The 17,489-nt window shown below is 37.1% G+C and overlaps 1 protein-coding gene across 3 annotated transcripts in view; it reads right to left on the bottom strand.

The window, feature by feature from the left end:
• LOC126698692 (receptor-like protein EIX2) overlaps nt 1-17,489 on the bottom strand; it is a 91,847-nt gene that overhangs the window by 51,773 nt on the left and 22,585 nt on the right. The gene's annotated exons all lie outside the window — the stretch shown is intronic.

Here is a 17,489-nt window from a genome sequence, read left to right as displayed (position 1 = left end):
GTAAATGTTAAGGAAATCTACAATTGATAATATATATAAAACTGTAGTTGTTTGACTTTTGACTAACCACATAAGATCATGCTATATAAGCTTTTGAGACTTCAATTTATAATATAGATAATTATCATGGAGCATATACTATAGATTTTCAATTTACTTCCTTCTAGATGCCTAGAAATTTTATATTGTTCTAATTAATCTGAATTGTTTCAAATGTCATTCTTTTTGGAACTTTATAGTTGATTGATGACACGTTTTCTATATTTCCTACTCAATGCTTTCCGGGAAATGTTCTTCATAAAGAATTGGGCGAAGAGTTGAGCTTGATGGTTTAGGACTTGTATATATTTAAAATCATTTAAAATCCAAACGATATGAAAGAGAGTCCTCCAGCTTGAAAAACGTAATAAAGACAATTGGTCTTATAGTAATTACAAAATTATGACTATTTTTTTATTTGCAAAAGAAAAGAAAAGTAGAGGTTAAACAAAATATCCAAAACTTTGAGTCTCCATTTAAAACCCAAATTAGATTGGCTCCTAACCATAATGGGGCTATTATGCTGCCACCATTGTGACCAAGATCAAAATACAAAACGATATTTCTGAATTTGTGATTATTCAAATAGTGATAAATTCATTTTACTACTTTTTATTTTTTATTTTTTTTTTTATTTTAGGAGATTATAAATTTATAATTCAAAGGTTTTGAACCTCTAAAGTCTTGAAAATAGAGTTTTGGAGACTTCGTTTTTATTATCCAGTCTTTGGATTCGACATAATCCATATGTTAGGCAGAACTTCTTAATTTAGAAAATTGTTTCTTTAGTACCTACTTTTCCACACTAACAATTAGGGCTGTCCACAGAAAACCGGTACCCAACCCACCCGCAAAAACCATCCGATTCGACCCGAGTACCGGCCGACCCGACGTTGGTGACGGTCGGCGGCGGGTCTCCGCCTCCAGAACCCGTAACTGGCGGGTCGGTTGGCAGGTTTTCCCTTCCCCAAAATTCGAAAAACCCGAATTGACAGGCGAAAACCCATAATGTGGTGAGAAACCCAGATTCCGGCTAGCAAAACCCAGATTTTGGCAAGTTTTAAGATGTATTTTGGCTAGATCTTGACTAGATCCGGCAAGATTTCGCTAGATCTTGACTAGATTCGGCAAGATTTCGCTAGATCTAGTTGAGTTCTTGGCTAGATCTGGCAAAATTTCGTCGGATCTAGTCGCGATCTTGGCTATTTTCAGCGAAAACTCAAAGGATTTGGTTGATTTTCATCATTTTCTAGTCGAATTTTCTTTATTTTCCAGATCTCGACTCCGACTGAACCCAACCGCCGCTCGTTGATGTTCTAACCCGTCCGAACCGACTTTTCCGACGGTCGATGGCAGGTTGAAAGTTTGCCCACCAGATCTGGTCGGGTCGGTTCCGAGTTGGACACAAAACCAACCCAGATCGACCCGTGGACAACCCTACTAACAATAGCATTTTTGTCTGACTAGATTTTTCTAGAAAGTGTCTTTCAAGAAAATTAAAGCTTGATTGTGAGGCCTTAGAATCTTGACAACAAACAATAGGAGACATCGAAATCTAATAATATGTAAACTGGGTTTTCTTTATTGACAACTTGAAATTTTGGTAAGGTATGAGTCCCTAAGTAAAATGATAATAAAAAAGTCTGGTTAAAATTGTTCAGTGTCAAATTGTTAATTAGTTTATGCATGGAGTATCTTTGATTTTTTTACTTAAGTTGTTTTGGTTTAAATCGATTTGAGGTTATGGCAAAAAACACCCTCCCATAGACAACAATCCCCATGGGTAGTCCAAGAGGCAAGCCAGTTAGAAAGATCAATAAGGTCTTGCTTGAATTTGAGAAGAGCATGTCACTCGGTATCGATGCAACAAACCTCAGAGAGTTCAGTGTAGAAGAAGAAGAAGAAGTAGTTAGGAATAAAGAGAAAGGCGAGGAAAAGGAATGAAATGGGTCTTAAGGAACTCTTCATCATCAGATTATTATTATGTTACTAGCTGCAAGTGCATGGCTTACTCATAAAAAAATTGCACTAAACATTGGATGCTAACTTATAGGAGATTGATGACAGTCTTATGTCGATCAGTTTTTTTATTTTATTATTATTTATTTTTAACCCTTGGGATTCACGTGATAATGAATAAAATATAAAAATATAGCATGTTTAACATAAAATAAATAATAAAAAAGTGAGTCTCCTAAAGTCTTCCACTCTAAAAAGTTGTGTTTTTCATTTTTCTATAAAATAAAATTTATTATTTTGTTTTGTCAAAAAGAAAAAGAAAAAGAAAATTAATGTTTGGAATTGTCTAACACAATTGATGGGGAGTATGCACAATAAAATAAGAAGGATGTTAGTTTAAATCTCTCATTTTTCCTTTCTTGAGGCCAAACATTTTGCATATTTTTTTAATAAAAAATAAAATAAAACAAAAGGCTCGTCTTCCACTAAAAAAGTAAAAAATAATAATAATTTTGTCTTATCGAAAGCATTCAAAATTTCTAATCAATTCATGATTCATGTTCATAGAGTTTAAACTACAAAAAGCAACCACAGTCATCTTTCTCACAAGTCACAAAACATAAACCCTTTTGCATGGTCTTCCACTGCAAAAAAAGAAGTCTTCCACTATAAAAAACAAGTCTTTCATTTTTAAAGACATTAATTGCATGAGGAATATTATAAACACAACAGTTTTTACAATAGCTGATTAGAAAAATTTTTATCAATTCTTATCTGAGCATGTCATCAATATTGTGTTTTCACTTATCAAATTATTAAAATAATTTGTCTTTTCGATAGTTGTGATTTTTTTTTTTTTTTTTTGTGTTTCGTTAGACTTATTTGAATTCTTCTTACGTAACACAAGTTTGAATTTGAGTAACACAAGTGATTAGGGAGAATCCTTCATAAAACTAAGTCCTTAGTTTGAATCTCTCATTTTTCTGGAAAATGAGAGATTAATTGATGGTTTATTTGTTTATTTATTTTTTAACGGATTAATTGATGACTTAGGACTTGTGTGTGTGTGTGTGTATTTTTTTAAAGGGGTCCTCTAGCTTGCATAATGTTAATAGAGACAACTAGTCTCATAGTAATATGAAAGGAAGTACTAAATTTGCTATCAAAGTTTCTCTCCTCTCTTCCCCCTAATTCAGTACCGCCAATGCCAAATTTTTGTGGAATTCAACACTTAGGGTAGCGAATTCTCCCAACTCTCCTCTCAATTACCTAAATTAGTTGACACAATCAACACAACACCTATAAACAAATATGTTAATAATATTTAGTTGAATGAATCATAAAATTTGAAGAAAAATAACCAAGACTTTGAGTCTCTTATTCAAAAACTCAATTTGGATCAAATGCCTCCTAACGATAATGGGGCTGCTACGTTGCCACCATTGTGATCAAAATCAAAATACAGTACGATAATTCTAAACTCCTAATTTTTCAAATAATGATAATTCAATTTATATGATTTTTTTTTTTGAAAATTACAAATTTATAATCCAAAGACTTTGAACATATAAAGTTTTAAAAGAGAGTTTTGGAAACTTCGTTTTTCTTTTCCAAAGTTTTAAAGCCTCCTTTACATTGGGCAAAACTTTCCACATTTTAGTGTCTCGTTTTCTCCACTGTATAGTTTTTCCAAGAAAGTGTAGTTCTAGTAAAGTAAATCTCATGGGTCCTCCAAATTTTGTCCACTGTATAGTTCTTCCATGAAAGTGTAGTTCTAGTAAAGTAAAGCTCATGGGTCCTCAAAATTTTGTCCACCACCTAGTTTTTCCAAGAAAGTGTAAACTTTCCACACATTTTAGACTTTTAGTGTCTAGTTTTCTCCAGGAAAGTGTAGTTTTAGTAAAGTAAAACTCATGGGTCCCCAAAATCTTGTCCACATCTAGTTTTTCCAAGAAAGTGTAAACTTTCAACACGTTATAGTGTCTAGTTTTCTCCAAGAAAGTATAGTTTTAGTAGAGTAAAGCTCATGGGTCCCCAAAATCTTGTCCACCTAATTTTCCACATGTTAGTGAAAGTGTAATTCTAGTAACACTTACGTTTTCTTTTTTTCATAAATATTAACACTAATGTTGAATACATTCAATAGCATTTTTCTCCATTTAATTTTTTAGTTAATATAACTTATAAATATATTTAACCTAAAAAGCTAAAACCCAACATATATGAGCTCAATTATGATATATTAATCACTCATTTCTTTCATTATTATTCGATGTTGGACTTCACTTGCACGTGTACACCCAACATCTAACACTCATATTAAAAAAATACATCTAATTCTCGAGTTCTGAGAAGTACAAAGCTGATGTGGATAAAAAAATCCATGTAGAACTTTTTTTTTTTTTTTTTTTTTTTTTGAGAAAGAAGCTGACTTATTTTATTAACTTGAAACAATTACATCCAAATCTAAAATTGAAACAATATGCGATGGTACATCTTCCATCCATACTTGAAAATCTGGTATGCGTAATGCATTTTTCGCCAGACTATGAGCAACCCTATTGTCGTTTCTCTTAACATGAGAATACAACAATCGTTCAAAACTATTAGCAACCCTTTTCACATCATCTACCAGTAGACCTATTGGAGATAGGCTACACTCTGTTGACTTCAAAGCTTTAATCTGACCGAGAGAATCTCCTTCGAGAGTAGCTCTTTGAAAACCCAATTCACGCGCAAATGTCACTGCCTTCAGAGCAGCCAGCGCCTCAACCTCATCAGGCTTGTAAGCTTGATGAATTTTTTCTGAACAAGAAGCCATCACAGCTCCATTATTATCCCGAATTACCACTATTGCCGCCACTTGAAATTGATTTCCCTTGGAATATTTTTTCAAGGCATTAATTGGATTAACTCCAATTGTACATGCTAGCTGGCTGGTAGACTCCAAATTGGGTGTAACAATCCTTGCCAATAATAACTCTTCCTTATTATTTATATTTGCCAAAAACGTATCCTCTTGTAATACCTCCACCGAAATAGAAGGTGTATTAATTGAGTTGGACCTATTGCTAATTGGCGTGGACTTTGGCAGCACTAAATCCTCAATAATTGCAGACACTGAAGCCCAATCCAGCTGCGTGGCTGAGGGCAGCATTAATGAGGGCGTTACTCCAGGAGTTGTAACTGAAGTAACGTTCATGTGCACCACGTCAGCACGACCTTCCTCCATCGATCTTACTGCGCTGCTCCCGACGTTCTCAGTCTCCGCCGTCTTCCTCCCTGTTGGGCAATACTGATTTCGCTCATAATACCCAATTATCAGTGATTTCGTACATATTAGTCGACGTTGAATGAGTAGTAGGCTCCTCACAAAAAGAAAAGTGTTTCCCCAACCCCATAACAAAAACACCCCACTAGCTCCATTGATACTCTTGATATCCCTAGACAGACAAAAGGACAATCCCAAAACAAAACACTCCTTCACATAGAAGGGACAAACTACTTCTACTGTTGAAGACAAGGAGGAAAATCCCCCTTTTCTTAGCAACAGAGAGACAAGGAGGATTATCCCCTCCATAGTTCCTACAAAATCCATGTAGAACTTAAGTCTTAGAGACTCAAGTTTCTTAAAATAAATTATATGATTGTTATAACTTATAAGAGAACTTACTCTTAAGGATTTTTATAACATTTTAGTTTCCTTTAAGGAATTGAGACTCGAATTCCCTGTGAATTTTTATCCGAATTCGAGTCTCCACGTTGATTTTTTTATCCACATCATATTTGCCACCTCTTGGAACTCAAGTCATCAGGACATGAGTTTCTTGAGTGAACTCAAGTCATAGAGACACGAGATGCTTCATAACGAAAATGTTTGTTTTTCGGCCACATAACAAAATTGTTAACAAAATCTATCCAAAGGGAAAAAAATCTAGGTTTTCTTTGCTGATGGGGTGAAATTTTGGTAGGGTATTGAAAGTCTAGATATAATTCCCCAAGTCAGGGAAAAAAAAAACTATTAAAATGTGTTAGTGTCAATTAGTGAAATGCATGGAGCAAGATAGGCATCTTTGACGTCTTATGTTAATCGTTTTGGATAAAATGCTTCTAAATTAAGATAAAAGTATCTTGTTTCATTGTCTTTGGTTTCTCTCTCTCTCTCACAAGGGAATCTTTGCGGAAAGTTAAAAAGGCAAGCAAACCTGTGACGATTATGATGGACCAAGTGAAAAAGAATGCTCTGATGAACTACCACACCCGACCACTAAAGAATGAAAGGTTCACATACTTCATGACCCATGGTGACTATGAATGTGAGTAGTACTTGGAATGTGGTGGCTTTGAAGGTTGATGGAATTTGGAAAATGGGTTCAAATACTCTGTAAATCATTGGATTTCTTGAATCCAAATTAATTCTTATTTTTTATATTGATTATTGTTGGTTGCTACATTATCATTTTTCCTTTCCTTTGGCATATGCTCTTTTCTTTTTTAGGAAACTGTCTTGGGTCATTTTGGTTGGAGTAATTTAATTTAAAAACAAAACTATATAAATTATTTTGTAAAACAGACTCTTATAAAATAAAGCAACTTTGTGTTACTTAGTTGTGGTAATTGCTCACTTCACATAAGATTATTGGACTTGTTCGCAATGAGAAACTGTCACACAGCTAGGAGACAAAAAGACAATTGCAATTCATTGTAGGCTAATGATTCTCATTCTCTTTTATTCAAAGCTAAAATCAGCACTCTTGATGCCCATACTTGTTAAGTCATTTAAAAATTTTCAAATTGTAATATATGCATACCATTGCAAACAATATAATTGGAATTAAGTTCTATGTCTTTACATATGACATATGTGAACTCATATCTAGATTGCGATCAGATGACAATGCTAATGCAACTTGGTCACAGTAATTGGAAAGTACAAGGATTAATAATTTAGATAGAGGTAGCATCTAGCTTCCTCCCATGTGTAAATACACATTTTAAATAAGCGTAGATGCTCTTTTCGTTCCTATATTTTGGGGTCATTTCTATTTTGGTCCCTACATTTCTATTTTACTACTTTTAGTCCCTAATCCAATTAACGCTTGTTATTTTAGTCCTTTTCGTCACTCAACTAACAGAAAAAGCTGACGTGACAAATAAAATAATATTAAAAATGCCATATCAACAATCTAAATTTTAAAAAAAAAAAATTAATTTATCAATTTTAAACCCAAAAAAAAACAAGAGAATTAAAATTCAAAAAATACATAAATTAAGATTTGGGTTCATCTTCAACAAGAACAGAATGAACACAAACCCAGATTTTAAATATGAGAACACACCCAAATTTTCTAGCATTTTCTTGCCCTTTCATGTCAACCAAACACAAAAACATAAATACACACAAACCCTGGCAACCAATGGACTCAAGGCAGTGAAGAACTCCATCTTTGAACATAGATTGGTTTTGAGGAAAATTAAGATACTCTTAACCATTTTCTTGGCAACCAAACAAATTTTTTAGTTTCACAAAAAAATTTCCAGACAACCAACTAAATTTTTGATGTCAATCCTAAGATCTAAACATTTTCACAAACCCAACAAATCCCCTTATACACAAACCCAACAAATTCTCTATCACAAACCCATATTATCCCTTTTCAAGTTTATCAAAAATCCAAAAGAAATACAATAGACTCAACCCAGATAAAGAGAGAGTGAGATGAGAAAGTGAGGAGGGAGAGGGGTTTCAGGTCAACTTGGAAACCCACGTGATGGTGTATGCGGCAGTGTCCTGCCACCTCACCACGCTTCTCAACCTCACCCTCATACTCACGCCCACTCTCACCACCAGCACCAGCAAATGATTCTCGGCAATAGCAATGGCGGCGACAAGGACCAAGAAGTTGAAGTTGAAGTCAAGGCTCCTAGGAAGCGAGCTGAGACATGGGTCCAAGACGAGAGAGCCGAGACATGGGTCCAAGCCCAAGTCAAACAAGCACTTGTGGGAGTAGATTTCATCAGAGATGAGAGAAAAAGGGTTCGATCGATCACCCACCATGTGCACCGAAAAGTGGAGGAACTTGCTTAAAGAGTTCAAGAAGGCAAAGCACTAGAGGGAAAAAGAAGAAAAAGAATACAGAAAGAAAGAATACAAAAAGAAAGAATGGGGGGCGGAGAAACTAAGAGAAAGATCTGGGAAGAAGAAGAAAATAAAGTAGAAAAAGAAACCAAGTACAAACAAAAAAAGATCTAAATTTCACCATTTTTTTTTATTTTAATTATGTTTTTTTTTCTTTTTATAATTGATAAATTTAATTTTTTAAGTGAGATGCTAACGTGGAAGCTGATGTAGCATTTTTTAATATTATTTTATTCGCCACGTCAGCATTTACTGTGTCAACAGTGCACTCTGTTTGCCACGTCAGCTTTTTCTGTTAGTTGAGTGACGGAAAGGACTAAAATAACAAGCGTTAATTGGATTAGGGACTAAAAGTAGTAAAATAGAAATATAGGGACCAAAATAAAAATGACCCCAAAATATTGGGACGAAAAGAGCATTTACGCCTTTTAAATATTTTCCACAGTTGTGAACTAACCTTCAATCAAAGATAATCTTATTTTTTGTTTAAGAGAATAACTTACTTTTGTATTTGTTAGGGGTCTTTGTGCAACAGTGACATGCATCTCGTTTTGAATCTTTTGATATGTTAGTGGCTAGACTTTGGTTTTTTTGGGTGGTCAAGTCCAGTACTCACACCAATGGGTTGTCCATTGCTAGCTACCTTTGCGATTTCTCCTAGGCAAAAGACAGTATAATGAGTATGAAAATAATAAATTAATGTGAAAAATAGTTTTCTCATGTATGGATTATTTTAGCATGATTTGAGTTATGAAGCATATATAAATGTGAGAGAATATGTTAGGCTATGAAGTATATACGAATACATATGAAGAAAATATGTTTAGATAACTATAAGCAAGTCCAAGCAAGTATCTTTGACAATATTAAACAAATATATTTGTGTATGCCCAAATTAATTTATGTATAGTTTTAAATCCATGCCAAGAAATACATTAAGCAAGATTATATGTAGATTATATTTCAGACATGGTTTTACTATGTTTATTATAAATCCTCAAACCCAAAAGTATGTTCCACCACAATTTTGATGATACATGTTGTTGATGATTATTTTTGGAAGACCAATAGAAAGAAGAAGCCCAGCAACATTGGCAAAAAAGAGTTAGTAAGTGGATAGAAAAACCATTAAGCCCAAATGGCAAGAATGATGGATTGTAGGCCCATAAAATAAGCAAATGGGCCTTAAGGAAGTAGACGAGCCTAATGGAGTCCGGAAAGAGAGATAAAGCAAACCCATGGGCAGTATGTGGTGTAGAAAAGTGAGAATGAGCCACAGCAGGCCCAAAGTAATGAAAATAAAGAAAATAAGGGATTGATGGAAAGTCCATGAACCCCAAAGATGAAGGATAAACTAATTGGGCTAGGGAAGCTCAAAGGAGTTAGTAAAAGCCCATGAGAATGCAGAGTTAGGAAAATAGCCAAAAGGACCCAAGGAAAGTAAATAGGCCAAGGATGCCCAACATAACCAAAAAGGCTCAAATAACTATACTAAGTCATTGAGGGAAAATAAGTCACAAGCCCAAAGAGGCCCAACAAGCTTGGGTCAAATAACGCTACGACAGGAATAACAGAGTAGTACAACAGGACATACAAAGATTGCAGAAAAGAACAAGAGAGTGGGTCGAAGGAGGAAAAGCCCACGGCCAAGCAAAAGCCCAGCCTCGAAAGGAGCGGGCTTTAAAGAATGGGAAGCCAAAAAATGGTTCACGCCATAAGAAGCCAAGGATGGACGGCAAGATGTATAAACAAGTCTCCAGACCACGGCGGACGCATGAGTAGCAAACAAATTTCAAACCCAGACATCACCAGCTTATACCCAACCAATACAGGAGGTGGTAAGGTCATGGGCCAAAGGTAAGAGGGCATGGTTTGGCAGTGGGGAGAGGGGAAAACCTATTATGGGGTTCCTACTCGGGCTCTTTTGGCGGATACGTCCTGCTGGGATGACATACCTGTTAGGATTGCATTGGTGGATTTATGTTTAGCTGGATTCGAGGTCAGCTAGGCCTCCAAGATAGAGAGAGAAGATAACAGAAAAGAAAAGGAAAAGTTTCATTGAAGAATACAATTTGCTTAGTTGTCCAATATACAACTCACTAGTCTCTTATACCACACTAAGACAGCTGTCAAGACCCATCAGTCCCTAACTAACTCTAACTGACTTGCACAGTTAATAACCAACTCTAATGTATCTCACATGTAAACCTTAGGCACGTATACTCACTGCTCACTGCTGCATTACATCCTGCATCACTGCTGCATCCCAACCTACACAGCCTTGCGTCACAGCCTGCTCTGCACCCCAACACCAGCACCCTCTTATTGTACACATACAAGCCCTTATTACACATCTTATTTACTACACCTCATTCCAACTACACTTAACAATACCCCTTCCATTAAAACACCTTGCCCACAAGGTGAGGATATTGTTGCTGCAGCTGGTATAAATTCTCCCAAGTAGCATTTTCCACACCTTCCCCCTGCCACTGAATTAAGACTTGAGTCACAGTCCTATTCCTCAACTGATGGGACCTCTCCTGCAACACAGCAATGGGTTCAGGAGTCAAGATGCCCTCTGCATCTACAGCTGGAAGAGTAGGAATGGCTGCCACATGCTGACCCAATTTTGCTTTTAGACATGAAACATGAAACGTGGAATGCAACTTGGAATCTGATGGTAAGTCTAACTTGTAAGACACCTGACCAATTTTTTTCAAGATTTGGAAGGGTCCATAATACCTAGGAGACAATTTCCCCATCTTGCTCTGCCTCAATGACCTTTGCTTGTAAGGTTGTAGCCTTAAATACACCCAATCACCCTCAGCAAAGTATCTTTCAGTCCTGTGCCTGTCAGCATTGATCTTCATTCGTTCCTGAGCTGCCCTTAAGTTCTGCTTCAGTAATGTCAGTAACTGCTGTCTGGTCTTCAAATGCACCTCCACACTTTCAACCTTAGTAGTGCCTGGTATATAGTCCAATAACCTTGGAGGAGGATAACCAAATAAGGCTTCAAAAGGGGTTAATTTGGTAGATGTATGGAAATTGGTATTGAACCAAAATTCTGCCAAGGGAAGCCAGTCAACCCAAGAGTGGGGTCTGTCAGCTGCAAATGCTCTCAAATAGTGCTCCAAGCTCTTATTAACCACTTCAGTCTGCCCATCTGATTGAGGGTGGTAAGCCGTGGACATGGCTAGCTGCACCCCCTGCAATCTCATCAATTCCTGCCAAAAGTGTGAGGTAAACACAGGGTCCCTGTCACTCACAATTGAGGCTGGCATTCCATGTAACTTGAATACATAATGCAGGTATAGGGTAGCTACTTTAGTAGCAGTATAAGGGTGTGACAATGGAACAAAATGAACAAATTTAGTCAGCCTATCCACTACAACCAAAACCACATCCTTAGACTGAGACTTTGGAAGACCCTCAACAAAATCCATGCTCACATCCAACCAAGGCTTCTCAGGTACAGGTAGGGGCTGCAACAAACCAGCTATATTACAAGTCTCAGCCTTTAGTCTTTGGCAAGCATCACATTCCCTCACATGCTTCCTTACATCTTCCCTCAAACCAGGCCAAGAGAAATCCCTCTTCACTCTATGCAAGGTCTTAAGGAATCCAGAATGCCCCCCCAAAGGACTATTATGGACTTGTTGTAGAACAGTATCTTTTAAGGCATCACAGGACCCCAAATAAATTCTCCCTTTATGCAATAGAAGTCCATTTTGTATTGAGAACCCCTTAGGAACTTCCTTCCCCAATTGAGAAGCTTGAAAAATACTCTGAACTAGCTGGTCAGTGGCATAGCTAGCCTTGAGGTCAGTCAGCCAAGCAGGAGTTGGAAATGAAATCATGCATAAAACTCCCCCCTCCCCATCAATATCAGTGTCTTCAAACTCAACCTTCCTGGATAAAGCATCAGCTACCAAATTATCCTTGCCCTTCTTATATTCCACCACAAAATTATAACCCAACAACTTAGTAAACCACTTCTGTTGAGCAGGAGTTCCAATTTTTTGTTCCAGCAAGTACTTTAGGCTTTGTTGATCAGTCTTGATAGTGAAGGGTCTGCCCACCAAATAAGCTCTCCATCTCTTCACCGCAATCACCAAGGCTAAGAGTTCCTTCTCATATGTGGACAAGGCCAAGTTCTTTCCCTTAAGTGCTTGGCTATGATAAGCAATAGCCCTTCCCTGTTGCATCAAGACAGCACCTACTCCCTTCCCAGAAGCATCACACTCCACCACAAAAGGCTTCTCAAAATCTGGCAAAGCCAAGACAGGTGGGGTAATCATAGCCTCTTTAAGTTGTTGAAAAGCCAAATCAGCTTCTTTGGACCAACAAAAAGAATCCTTCTTCAATAAAGCAGTCAAAGGAGCTGCAATAGTCCCATACCCCTTAACAAACTTTCTGTAATAGCCAGTGAGACCCAAAAACCCCCTTAAAGACTTGATATTTTTAGGAATAGCCCACTGCTGCATAGCAGCCACCTTTTTTGGGTCTGTGTGTACTCCCTCAGCAGTAATTACATGTCCCAAATACTCCACTTTTGAACAAGCAAACATACATTTAGACCTTTTAGCATATAAATGATGAGTAGCCAAAAGTTCTAAAACATTCCTAAGGTGGATGACATGTTCAGACACAGATTTGTTATAAACCAAGATGTCATCAAAGAAAACTAGGACAAATCTCCTTAAGAAAGGCTTAAATACCTGATTCATTAAGGATTGGAAGGTGGAAGGAGCATTGGTTAAGCCAAAAGGCATTACCAAGAACTCATAGTGACCCTCATGTGTCCTAAAAGCTGTCTTGGATATATCTTCATCCTTCATTCTGATTTGGTGGTACCCAGACCTCAAGTCTAGCTTAGAAAAAATAACAGCCCCATGCAATTCATCCAACAACTCATCAATAACAGGGATAGGAAACTTATCCTTGACAGTGATAGAGTTCAATGCCCTATAATCAATGCACATTCTCCATGAGCCATCAGCTTTCCTAACCAACAAAACAGGTGAAGCAAATGGACTATTGCTGTCTCTAATTGAACCAACTGACAGAAGCTCCTTCACAATTTTTTCTATTTCATTTTTTTGATAAAATGGGTATCTATAGGGCCTTTGGCATACCAGCTGGGCACCTTCCTTAAGGGTAATAGAATGCTCATGACCCCTCAGTAGAGGTAATTCAGTAGGAGTCTCAAAGACTTGGCTAAACTCTTGCAATAGTGTTTCCACCTCAGCAGGAAGTTTACTTACTACATCAGTTGAATCTACCCCATCAATCTTTAACAATAACCCTCTCTTCACTGAAGCATTGAAAAATTTCTTGCCATCCACAAAAGAAGAATCTGAATTGGAGTTTAGACCTTGCAACAAAACCTGCTGATTCCTATACCAAAAACTCATAGTCAACAACTTAAAATTCCATTGGATTTCACCTAAGGTACTTAACCACTGAGTACCTAAAACTGCATCACAGCCACCTAATGCCAAAACATGAAAGTTGATACAGAATTTCACTCCTTGGACTATCACAGGTACCTCACTACAACGTCCTTGAGTTTTAACAATTTCACCATTAGCTACTTTGACCTCCAACACCTTTGTAACATCTACCCTTAGTTGTAAGCTACTGATCCAGGATGCATCCACAAAATTGTGAGTGCTACCCGTGTCTATCAAAATCACTAACCTATCTCCATTTACTCTTCCCTTCACCCTCATTGTGCCAGGTGTAGGTGTTCCTGTAATAGCATACAAAGTAATCTCTACCTCCTCATCTTGATTAGATTGAACACCCTTATCCATTTTATGAACCACCCCACCATTCACATCCTCATCCAATTTTGTTATCCTCACACCAGAATTATCACCATTAGGAACCAATTCAATTCCTTCCAAAATAAAGAGTCTAGCATTCCTACATTTATGTCCAGGCCCCCATTTCTCATCACAATTGTAACAAAGTCCCTTTTTCCTCCTTTCATTCATCTGTGCAGGAGTTATTCTCTTAATGGGTATACTAGACTTAGTTTCTACCATACCATTACTTTTAGGCAAACCCAAGATAGAGTTCTTACCTGAATCTTGTTGATTCTTCATATTCCTTCTGCAACTCATTACATATTCTTCTTGTATTTTAGCCAATCCAAATGCTACATTCAAGGATTGAGGACTAAGCATTCTTACTGGCAAACGTATCTCATCTTTCAACCCACTCAAGAAGCAGCTCAGCTTGTGCATTGGAGAAAGCCCTTTGATCCTGTTTGATATTGCTTCAAACTCTGCTTTATACAAGGCTACTGTGGTGGTCTGCCTCAGCCTTGTTAATACCTCCATAGGATCATCATAAGCCGTTGATCCAAATCTTACATGTAAAGCCTGCACCATGGATTCCCAATCAGAAAATATCCCAGCTTCCTCTGCTTCTTGGAACCATATCAATGCCTCCAATTCCATGTGGAAAGAAGCTATCATTAGTTTTTCTACAATTGGAGTTTGATAGTAACCAAAATACTGATTAGCCTTGTAAACCCAGCTGGTCAACACCAGAAAATCGAGGAAAATCCAACTTCACAGATTTGGCGAATGACAAGGTTGAAGAATTGGGAATTGAATTCGGTTGCACATTTCTCTGAGGTGAATGTTGATTTCCCTCTATGGAATTAAGCTTTTGCAAGATCACATTGATGTTCTGATTCATTTCGTTCAGAGTTCTGGTATGAATGCTCTGAATCTTTTGTATTTCTTGGATGTCCTTGTTATGGTGGTCAGAGGTAGTTCGAAGAGAAGCAATAGCTTCATTTACTGTATTCATGGCAGCGGCACGAGTCTCAGTCATGGCAGCAGGAACGATGCTCTGATACCACTTGTTAGGATTGCATTGGTGGATTTATGTTTAGCTGGATTCGAGGTCAGCTAGGCCTCCAAGATAGAGAGAGAAGATAACAGAAAAGAAAAGGAAAAGTTTCATTGAAGAATACAATTTGCTTAGTTGTCCAATATACAACTCACTAGTCTCTTATACCACACTAAGACAGCTGTCAAGACCCATCAGTCCCTAACTAACTCTAACTGACTTGCACAGTTAATAACCAACTCTAATGTATCTCACATGTAAACCTTAGGCACGTATACTCACTGCTGCATCACTGCTCACTGCTGCTGCATCACTGCTGCATTACATCTTGCATCACTGCTGCATCCCAACCTACACAGCCTTGTGTCACAGCCTGCTCTGCACCCCAACACCAGCACCCTCTTATTGTACACATACAAGCCCTTATTACACATCTTATTTACTACACCTCATTCCAACTACACTTAACAATACCATTCAAAGGAAGCAAGGATGAGCTAAGACCATTAGGTGCATGCCATGAGGGATAGGAAGAGAGAGAGATCACTCACTGTAGCATGACAGGTAAACAAACAAAATAACATTCTTTGTCTGGTGTCACCGCTAGTGCAAGTAAGTGGTGGTGGCTAGCAAACCAGTAAGTGGTTAGCATAAGAAGCCAAGAATGGACGACAGAATGTACAAACAAGTCTCCAGACCACAACGGACGCATGAGTAGCAAGCAGATTTCAGACCCAGACATCATTAGCCTGTACCCAACCAATACAGGAGGTGGTGAGGTCATGGGCTAGAGCTAAGAGGGCATGGTCTGGCGGTGGAGAGAGGGGAAAACTTATTCTGGAGTTCCTACTTGGGCTTTTTTGGGGATACGTCCTCCTAGGATGATATACTATCCAAAGGAAGCAAGGATGAGCTGGGACCACTAGATGCATGTCATAAGGGATAGGAAGAGAGAGAAATCACTCACTGTAGCACGACAGGTAAACAAACAAAATAGCCTTCTTTGTTTGGTGTCATGGCCAGCATAGGTAAGTGGTGGTGGCTAGCAAATCAGTAAGTGGTCAGCAAGGATGCCAAGACCAGAAAAATGTTGTTAAAGGCTAAAATAGTAAAATCTGGTCACAGCAGGCACTATAAAAATGGGCTTTGTCGTGCATAGTAAAAGTGGGGGAGATAGGGCACGTCAGGACCACAATCACAAAAATGCTATAATAGCAACCTCTAGGAGAGTATCCCAACAAAAAAAATAAGAGAACATGGAGAAAGAAAAAGAAGAAAAAAAGAAAAGAAAAGAAAAACTAGGAAGGATAGAGAATAGAAAGTATAGAATGGCAGGCATGCACCAATAGGTTGATCTCCTCTCTTTCTCTAAGGCCCTACTCTTTATCAAAAAGACAGAGGATCACTCATCAAATATAAACCATTCAGACCCATTCCCTCAAAGCAATTAATTTCTTTCTCCTGAGAAATTAGTCACATTGAGGAAGTGGGTTACCTTCTTGGTTTCAACTCTGCGACATTACTTGGCATGGTAGATCGATTTTTCCCTCTTTAATACAATAACCCCATTATTAATATTCCTTGTTTATTTCTCTATTTTCGACCTATGGATTGCCTCTTGTCACTCCCTTTTATTCATTTTGTCTATCATTTTTCTTGTATTGTCTTTATCATATTTGTCTGCCATAACTTACTCGCAGCAGTTCCGCCTGCTTGACAAATGGGGCATAATTTGTGCACAAGCTGGACCAAAGTGAGTTGCAGTTGGACCGGTCCCAATTCCCTTACTCAAAACATTTGGGTGTAATACTGTAGGAGGCAGCCCAGTCCAACATTGTAAAAAAGGCCTACTACACATGTTTTGTATTTTCTGTTTATTGTTGTTAACCATTTCTAATTTTAATGAGATTTTTCTCAAAGAAAATGTAGCGGTACACATTGAGAAGACTTTGAAGCCCAATGGCATTGATTTATTTTGTTGTTGTAGACATTAGAACTAAAAATAAAAAATAAAAATAAAAAATAAATAAATAAAAAACAATGTCATTTCTTATGAAATTAGTTTTTTATTTTATTTTTTTATTCTTTGGTTTAATAACTGATTATTATTTGCTTTGATTTCTCAACGTTTATAAATCTTCTATGAAACTTACATTTACAAGAAAAATAAGCTAAATAATAGAGAAAAATTTTCAAAAGAAACTTTTATTAATTAAAAAAAAAAAAAGGCTACATCGCAAATTGCATTTTCTAACTTTGCTTAAAATATAACTTCTCATCATCCTTCTCATTCTAAAAGTATTTATAGGAAGGATTTAATCCTTTAAGAGATGAAATAAGTCAAATAACACAGTCCCACTTCTTCTTAGAGAAGAGAAAACAACTTAATTTGGAAAAAAATCCAAATTCAACTAGGAAAAAGGAAATTATGGGCCAACTAAGAAAGCATTTAAAAAAAAAAAAGTCCAGCCCAAAAGAACCA

The sequence above is a fragment of the Quercus robur genome, chromosome 9, assembly GCF_932294415.1.
Source record: "Quercus robur chromosome 9, dhQueRobu3.1, whole genome shotgun sequence".
NCBI lineage: Eukaryota > Viridiplantae > Streptophyta > Magnoliopsida > Fagales > Fagaceae > Quercus > Quercus robur.
Note: the sequence above shows the minus strand (reverse complement) of the source record. Positions and strands in the feature narration are given on the sequence as shown.